The sequence below is a fragment of the Pecten maximus genome, chromosome 14 (assembly GCF_902652985.1).
Source record: "Pecten maximus chromosome 14, xPecMax1.1, whole genome shotgun sequence".
In the NCBI taxonomy this organism is placed as follows: Eukaryota; Metazoa; Mollusca; class Bivalvia; order Pectinida; family Pectinidae; genus Pecten; species Pecten maximus.
The window spans coordinates 29093209-29103540 of record NC_047028.1 but is presented as its reverse complement, the minus strand read 5'-3'; positions in this window follow the sequence as shown (position 1 = coordinate 29103540).

The window sequence follows — 10332 nt, the reverse complement described above, 5'->3', positions numbered from 1 at the left end:
CCTGAGAATGATGATCAACAGAGAGCGTGGTCCTTGGAAGGGATGTTTTATCAGGGAAAATATGTAACATTGGCAGTACGGAATAAACAGCCGGTTTAAGCTTCGTTTCCGAATTCTTACAAAAAAAAAAAAAAAAGAGAGAAAATGAGAAAATTACAGTTTAGACTATTGACACACACTTACACTATATAATAATATACATTCTGAAGGCTTTAGGTTCTGTCCCCTGGCCGAAACATACCAGACTATAAGATGGTAGCTTCTAATCTTGCTTAACGCTCAGTATTTTAGGAGTGGGACGACTGATTTGTCTGTTGTCAGTATAATGTGACCAGGTTGGGTGTTGTGCTTTGTGTATTCGGCAGTATGATTCAGTGAGGTAGCACTATAATGAAGTCTATAGCAAACTTTTATATACCACAGCCTCCTAAAAAACATACAACTCGCACACAGAGATTGCCGTCCGTTAATAATCATAGTTGTCTATAGGATCCTCAAACAATACAAACCGAACCAAACCTTTCCGTATGAAAACATTGCTTGAGTTATGGAAAACATCTTAGTTTATTTTTGAAATGCTTCTCTGCAGAAAATATTACTTAATACTTTTTCTTAGTTTAACAGATGAGAGGACATACAGGATATCCGTACCCAAAACAATTCGAGTTATAGATACAGTGGAACAGATGCTAAAATGATGATACGGTGGTGTAAAAGACCTGTAATTCAATAACTATATTAATTTTTAATATTTCATTTGAAGAACACTATGTACAAGCCTACATTCTGAAGCGTGTTACTATTCGAATGACTAAGAACGTAACAAGCAAGGTTATGTGAAACTGGAAAGGCAACTTATAAAACTTATATAATTCCTTGCTGTGGCGAACTTTCAATGAAAAAGGTCATAATGTTTAGGAAGATGATAAAAGGAAAGATTTTTTTGTCAATATATTTTTATTGTCTTGAAAATGAAAAAAAAGGAAGAATATTAGAATCAATTAAAGTTCTTACAACTTGATTAAGTCCTCTCTAGAAAGGTTTGTTAAGAAGGGAAAGTGAAGATTAAATCCCAAATCTTATATCCGCTTTGTAATGTTCAGCAGCTACTTAAGTTCTCACACAGGGGAAGCTACAATGCAAAAAAAACATGTGCGTAATATCTTATACACGATCTTAGGCAACTGAGCTAAACAAAATATAATGAAAAAAAAAACAACAACAAAAAACCCAAAAACAAAACAAAACAAAAACAACAAAAAAACGCCGAATCAAATTCAGAATGAATATATATAATATAAAATTCGTAATGAATAAGGTAAAGCCATACCCTAAGTATGAAGTTCAAATGACAAGAAATAAAGGAGATAGACCCCGGTCAAACGTTTTATTTGATGTAGGTCAAAGGTCAAAATGTAGGACACAGTGACAACCATATTTTATACAAAATTGATTCTCCCTTTACCCAAGAATACTTCAGACCAAATGTGGATCAAATTATTTTATTCCTACGGAAAAGGGGTTTCAAGAATATGCTGTTTCCCCTATATGGCCCTGTCTCTCAGGTCCCTGAAGGGTCATTCCCGCCATTATTCAAATTTGAATTCCGGATCCCCACACTTACGGATTCTACCAGTCATATATGAGGAATATCCATTGCTTAGTTACAGATAAAAAGCAGTTGATGACAATATAGCTAAACTACACGGGATCAGCTCCACTATTTGGGCTGCTACCAGTCAAATATGACTGATATCCATTTCTTCGTTCCGGAGAATAAGTATTCGTAGCATTATATTCAATTTGACCCCTTTTGGTCCTGCCTCTGAGCTCCCAACAATGGTACAATTTCTAATCCCCAACACCTACGGATGGTTCTAGTCAAATTAATCTAAATTAAAATCAGCGGTTAACTTGAAGTCGTTTAAAGAAATAGTTGACTTGCGGGCGGACGGACGTTTTGGTTTTGTATGGTTTTTATGTCCTATCAATAGCTACGGTCACTTAAGGATAGTCTCCCATGTGAGAGATGGCTGCCTGTGTGCTTAGGGAGACTTACGTATGTTTGTGTTTTGTCTCCTTGTTATAGCGCGGTACTGGTGTGGATTTTATAGTGCTATTACATAATGTCGAAGATCCCAGCAGAACAACCTACCTGGTCACATTATACTGACAACGGGCGAACCAGTCGTCCCACTCCTAAAATGCTGACCGTTAAGCAGGAGAGGCAACTACCAAATTTATCTGGTATGTCTCGGCTAGCGTACATACCCCAAAGCCCTCCACGATGAGCTAAAATACATTATGTAGCAACAAATTTGAGGTTTGACATTTTTTGAGTAAAGTGAGTGGACTATGAAGGAAAATGCCGCTTGGTTTGGTATAGTATCGTATAAATTCAACAGTTATGGTCATTTAAGGACGGCCTCCCCTACATACGAGATGCATGAGTGTGTGCTTGGGAAACGTGCGGTATACTAGTGTTTTTTTCTTCCTGTAAAAGCACAAAACTGACTTTCTATTGTAGTGCTATTTCACTGAAGCATACTGCCAAAGACACCAAGCAGGATACCCTACATAGACACGTTGACGCCCCGCCACTGTAAAAAAACCTTACCAATCCTTTGACGGGGTGCAGATATAGCTTTGACGTCAATATGAATATTTGATACACGACTAATTTTTTTAGTTTAATTTTTCATGTCACTATATACGGTTCGGATAACACCCAGTTTGGAGCTGACGAGAACGCGACAACGTACCTCGATCACTTATCAATAGTTTACAACTGTACCGTATGGTACTGTGTGCTGTGTTTGATGTGATATGAGAATATCATTACAGTTGATTAACGAAATAAATAATGTATTAGTAGTTAAGTACTGCTAAAAGTACGACGGAAAGGTCGGGTTTCAAAATGGCATAAGAAGCAAATACAAAAGTTTGTATGTGCTATTGGTGGCTTCTGTAGTCCTACGTTTATAAATAGGCATTTAAGTCAAAACAAGTATATACACAAGAATATAGTGGCCTTTTTCCGACAAGAACGTTATATGGTAGTTCTAATCTGGAATCTAATATGCCTTCCTCGTCCTAAAATCTTAATGGCTATGTCAGTACTGGTCTACATCGTCGTTCTAATTGTCGGTCATATGTAATACCTTGGGGATGACGGGTGGTAGCGATATCTACATTAATTGAGGTTTGTCTTAAACATTTTGAATTTAGGGTGCAGTGCCTGACTGGTTTCCGTATGCATGTAGTATCCTAAATAGTATATTATACCGGCTACGCGGGCACATACCCCCGTCGTTCTCTGTCCAGTATGACACTGGCAATAATGATCCCTATGAGACTAATGCAGTCGGAGCTGCCATGCTGTATTAAAACCTTGTACTTTACACTGCTGATATGCCTCGAGTGGATATGACGTCGTTCCATTTCCCGTGAGTACCAGTAGATAAGGATCTCGTAGTTACCATCGTCACTAATGTGCTTACCGATGTAGTAAGTTGCCAGTGATATTTGGAGTCGTTATTATCTGCAGTTGCATCCATCAAGCAACCTACCCTTTGCATCTCGCATCTCGGGTCATCGGATTCCATTGAGATATGCTGTTATCATTTTAACGATTGGCTCAATGACATCAATCCAATAGAGGTAGGATACAAGTTATGTTTTGAAAAAACAACAACAACAAAACAACATTCCCCGAAAATCATTAGAGCTGAACGCTGTTTCCACGACATGTCCGTCTTCACTTTTACCCAGAACAACAACAGTGCATCCTTACAGTTTGGAGTGTAAATACTAGTGTCAATAAGAGGACGAATAATGTGAAAGAAGTTCTATAAACCGTATAAAATTTCCGTCCAGGTTTTACAATCTGTATCATCTAGAAAGGAGAAACGCAGAGTAAAGGAAGACTCCTCTATCAACAAATGTCTCCAGAAGATCAGTGATGGTTTCTTTCTGTTTGAAATGAAGCCGTGAAATGAAGCTGTTCTCTTTCAACAGTGCAAATTTCAACATTAGGGTTGAAAACTTTCCACATGAGATGATATGAACAAATACTTGAGGACTAACGAAAACACAATTTTTGATAAAAGATGAGTTGAAATGATTGAAACTGTTCATACATAAGGTTCATTTGGGAAGACTGACAATAACATAGATCTTTTATAGATAATAATGGGATGTTCCGTCATGTATCAACATCAACACCACCAACGCTTTGATCTACAGGTTGCGGCTGTCGTTTCTGATAATTATTAAAACACCTGTCAATTTCTTATAATCAGTAAAGCGACTGTCATCTGCTTTTAAAACACCAAGCAACCAATTGTGCTTGGGAAGTCTTATATATCTATCTATGTATCAGATTTCCTGGTTTCAATGTCTCTGCTAGCGACAACTTGACAACCCTCATCTACACACCTATCTCTCATTGTGAGAGCGGAACTGTATTGGGTGTTTTACTTCTTCGTCAGATGCAATTTTGTAAATAGGATAGAAGCGCTTTAATGTTTAAAATATTTCAAATCATGAACATAAAAGCTATTTACTTGACTAAAATGTAAAAGAGTAATGTCAAAAGAACAATGAGATTGGGGTATATTGTTACATGATTTGTTTAGTCATTATCGTGAAATTTATTGTCATATATAGAACTTAACGTCCTAATTATAATTGACAGTGATGGTCATTAAAGGACGTTGTCTACACATGTCGGCATTCCTTTTATGTGTGCTTCGGGTTGTAATATATAAGACAAGGCACCTGTGTGTATTAAGGTTTTGAGTGTCCCAGGGTGGTCTGTTATATCCACTTTGTTCAATAAGTCACATGGTTGAAACATAACAAAGCCAAAAATCAACACTTTGCACAAATGGTAAAGTTTTTATCCTTGGGCAGGAATTAGGGTAAGTAATAAAGCAAATTACTGGTTGTACTCCAAGCATGCTGATGTTGGGGAGAAAACTCAAGCTTCCGGTAGATCTGATGATGGGGTTACCAAGAGAAGAATATGAGAACCCGTGTCCCATAGCTTATGTCGAATGGTTACAAGAAACAACGAAAGGATCCTTCCAAACAGCCAGTCAGAATTTGGAGGCTGCGGCAAAGCGTCAGAAACAGTATCATGACGTAGGAACAAGGAAAACAGATTTTGACGTGGGGTCGTGGGTAAAGCGATGGTATCCACCAGCAGCTGGTCATAAATTGGGGTTGGGTTGGACGGGCCCATACTTAGTAACCAAAAGGGTCACAGATTTAACCTATACCATAAAGAAACAGGAAACAGAAAAAAGAGATAAATGTTCACGTAGACCACCTAAAACCCTATAGGGGAAGATAGAACAGGGGATTAGTGAGACCGAGATAGTCGAGTCTGGAGGAACGAGGAGAGCATAGAGTCGACTACAGACTCGATACTCGATATCTCATAATACGTTGGATTACACAACCGGCGGGAATTCGCCTGTCATAGAACCGGGTACTGCAGTTAAGACTAGGACGGGAAGGGTAGTGAGGCATCGGGGACGTTGGTCTCAGTGACTCGGGGGGATTAGGATGTCACATGCTTCATCGCGCATTCCAGTACAATAATGGTAATACAAAAATTAATCAATTTCAAATGGGCGCGTTCGTGTCGCACAACTTGTCTTGGTCACAATGACTAAACTGGTCATCCTTCTTTGCAGCTATGGACTTCGAGGACATAAGATTAAGAGAGTTGGAGGAGAGGATTTCCTCGACGACAAAGAGACTACAGAGTCTCGGGCACTGTTGACGCCTATACCGTGTACGATGAATGGATGCAACAGCGTTTATAAGCTTCAGGGGATTTCGGGGACATTGGGAGAAATTCCATCTCCCAACGGGCATGCTATATGAGTACCTGTTTTGTTGACGACAGTTTGCCAGGGCAGCTAGAGCCAATGCCCACGCCCGGACACATAAACAGTGGAAGCTGGACGGCATACGGCTTGGAAAGATTAAAATGCCTAACAGACTGTTCCGGAACCAGGAGAAATCCGCCATGCCATGGGAAGTGAAGAGAATAGCAGGTAGAATTTGGCCCAGATCACCGACGCACCTACCTGATGTTATACGGGAACCACCAACGCTGGCGTCACCAGCCCTTCCTAAACCTTAGCAGAAGGCAAACCCGGAGGTCGTTTGGCGACCGATGTTTGAAGCCTCACCGTCACAGGTGGCCTCGCCATTCAGGGAGGGCATTGTTAGAGGAGCCCTGAGATTGAAGTCTTCCGGGGAGCGCGGAGTCCCCTATAGGGTACCAAAACTCGATTTCAACCAGTTCAGCTATGTGTGACAAATTGTAGGCGGCTTCCGGAAGCAGTGTTTTATTGTTTTCAATGGACCTTTTATACAAATATTTTTTGTTAATTGTTGATTTCATAGTCGCTTATAACGAAATCAGATAGATGTCGTTTACACATATATTTTCTTTTATTGTGCTTAATACATTGTTGATACATCAAAGTTGTAGAATAGAAGTTTAGCATTTGTGTTCTTCCTATAAAAAGTTAGACATGCTTAAGTGGGATTAAGCTATGTCTTGGGGAGGTATGTAACAGTGAGCGAAACTGGGTCACAGGTCTGACGATAAACAGAGTCGTATTACCGGGAGTTGTCAGCTCCTAAGCGAGTGCTTGCTAGTTAGCGGATATGAAACCAACTTGAATCATGACGGTGTTCAGTAGCCACAGCTGTTAAAATAGCAATATCGAAGATAGATGTTCTACACATGGACTGAGACCACAATTAAGTACTTCCGCGTTAAGGCCCCACGAATGAAGTCCCCTCAAAAATGTATGTATTTCAGGAAAACAAATAAAATGCCTCTTTGAACTTGATTTTTGTTGATGAATTTAATGTGGATTTATAGTAGAGATGTCAATCTAGGTTTTGTGATGTAAAATAATAATATTGATCATGTATTTTGTGCTCCAGGATCCTGTGTGAAGAGTCCTGATTTGACCTCTACCCCTGACCCGGATGTATATAATCTACGTTGGTGACACATTTTGACAGATATCTCCAGCAAATGCCCAACATGCTGTGTTGAAACTTTTATATTTTGCTTCTCAGATGTTGGTCTTGGCCAGGTGAGATGGAAAGTTTCATATGAGATTTTGGGAATTTATTTTGAATTTTAATGTTACAATGAAACATAGAAAAGCGAGGCATGTTGCCGGGTGCGCCATTATACCGGAAGTATGAACGAGGTGTGAAAGGTGGATTCTGATTGGTCCATAGCCCGCTAATCGCACCCGCCGACATATTGGCGGGACTAATAAAAGCTCGTGCATTACACGTTCGAATCAGTCTGGAGGCTCGAAAACAGGCTGACAGGTGAGTGCTTAGGAGAGGCCCTGCCTCTCCATTCACCACTATAATATGGGATAGAATATTTACCCTCCCCAGCTTGTCCGGGAAGGGCTAGCCCATACTAGCCCAAGTAACAATGTCAGCTCCAATACATTAAGCTAACACATAGTATAAAATAGGAATGATCGGAACTTATATTTATACAATCGTAAACCAGAGAAGTGACTAATTTTAGGAAAATATAATGTAAGGGAAAGAATCCAAACGGAACTGCCCAGATCAGACCGGAAGTTAGATATAAATTGGCAAAGTTTAGAAATATGAAAAGTTAGGGTAGTTTGTCACCCAGCCAACCTAGTGGGTTGTGAAGGGAGGAAATTAAAACCGGACTCAAGTTATTGGCGTAGCAAAAAGTCAGGAATATTGTACCAGACGTTATCCTTGTATATTGTGTACAAAGTGTAAATAGTTTCAATGTAGGGACTACAGTAATTAACCGCGGATAAATCGAACGCGCCTTTAGGTCAGATTATAAAGGGAGATAACTGGGAGTGTAGCAGAAACCTCACAACTCCCAACTTAGGGATATGAGCCAATAGTGTGTAATAGATATTACACTTACCTATTTTTGTATATATATAATCTTGTTACATGTTAAGTTTGAAAGAAGTTTATTAAAATTTTAGTAATATTTTTCGTGGCATCCCGCCGGAATTGATATTGAACCACGGTAGCGTGAGTGGGGTGAGAAATGGACATAGACAATGGAACGATCAGACTGTAAACACAAAGTACACTTTAGTCCACTATCATCGGGACCGTGTCCATTTTCTGCTACCCCACGCTACTACACATATACATATGTTTTGGTAGAAAAAGTATCATTAAATTTAATTTCATAAACGTACTGACAGGTAATATGCAAGTAAGGTATACAACATTCTGTACATATGAGAGCAATAGGTAGCCAATGCCACTGTTAGCTACCTGTATTGAGCATTTAGTGGTCACACCTCATTGACGCTAGTGCACGCTATACTCCCTTTAAGTCGAGTGCGTAAATGGCACAACCCGATCATCCGATTGAATGTTTCTATATATTGTGTACGTGAGGAGATTGACGTATTATATGCTGTCAACCGTCACCTTGTGAATATTATATTGTCCTAATGATGTGTATCACAATAACTTTTCATTTCTCAGTCTCCTGAGGTGGTCATTAAGGCTGAATCCTGGCTGATGTTAATAAAATATAATAGTTTGTTCATGCATTCTTGTTTATAACAATAGAAATGTTCCATAATGATATATTTTCCATTAACCTTTAGTGTGTATTAATATATATTGTTATTGTATTGCTAATTGCAAGGTGTGTCATGTTCATTTTCTGTTTAGCAAGTTTGAGTACCTTACAACAAGATATTAACATAGCCACATTGAGTTGGCTTCCTCAAGAAACTTGGATCTTCTTCCCCTTGTCGAGACATACCAGAATTTAGAAAAGAGTCCCACTTGGTTGGATTTGGCCAACCGACAAAAATATAAATGGTAAATTCATTAGAAAGCTTTATTTTTGATGTCCGACAATGGTGTAAATGGTTATGCGGTGGGGATCTCAACTGCTTCAAAGATATCACAATGAAACTAAGTCCAGGCTACATAGGGTGTAAAAAGACACCAAGGATTGTTATTTTTACATTATGATTGTATTTACCATTTAATACCCTAAAATGATACATATGACTATGGGATGGGGATCTAAAATATTTCAAAGATTTAATTCAGAAACTAAGTGCCTTGGGATGTGGACAGACACTGGGGCCTAACTCTACAACGGGGTTGTGTTTATCTCTTGATTTCCAACAACCAAAGCTTGGGGCGGGAATCTCAATGGTTTCAAATAAAATCAAGAGTCACTAAAGAATTTGCGATGTTTTAGTGATTAGGTCTTGACACTCATGACTCTAGAAGCCTTATTTAATATATACAAATTTAATTTTGTTTTATCCAAGGATGCTTCAGAATCAATCCTAGAAAAAGGTGAATTTTAATTAATTTTCTACGTTTCTCTCATTACGTCCCGCCCCCTCAGGGGTCAGTCCCTTAATTTGTACAATTTAACCTACGAATGCTTCACGCTAAATACGGCCGATAACCGTCACTTAGTATCGAGAAGTCGCTTATAAGCCATATAACCCTCGCCCCTCTAGGAGTCAGCGCTTTATTTGTATAACTTTGAATCCCAAGCACGCATCTAAGGTTAGTTTCAGTTAAATTTGGTTACATCCTCATTAGCGGTTAGGAAGATGTTTGAAGAAGTTGTTGATTTACAACTGACGCCGTGATACGTCATAAGCTCTACATAAGCATAAGCCTTTCGGAACAGGTTGGCTAAACATGTCACCAAGTGGGGTATCCTGCTCAGTGTCCTCGGCAGTAAGTTTCAGTGTGGTAGCTTTATGAATTGGGCATCATTTGGAGACAAACACGAATATACTGCATTCACCAATCGCATGCATCTACCAAACGTGGAAGGTCGTCCTTAATTGACCTTGACAGGATGATTAACAACACCAAACAAAACTAGTGTTGATCAGCAAGAGAAGGAAAAGACTAACGAGACACTCAAGTATTTCAAAATTGTTTTCAGGACACTTATAGTAAAACAATGTGATGTGTGATGTTTCCTGTAGTTCATATAAGCTCAATATTAAATGCCCTGGGAGGAAATTGAATGTCGCTTTGATATAACTGCAAACTCATTTATATACAATAATATGTATGAAGGAAAAAAACCCTTTCAAAAGAAAAGTAATTAACCAGAAGCAAAAACATTCTTCACAGTAAATATTGCGAAAGCATTCATAACAAACTTATTGGAAGTATAATATTTATATATATTTTATGGTAAAGATAAAAGGAATGTTCGCTGGTGAAATGCCATGTACACACCGATCTGTTTCATACATTTTTGTACAT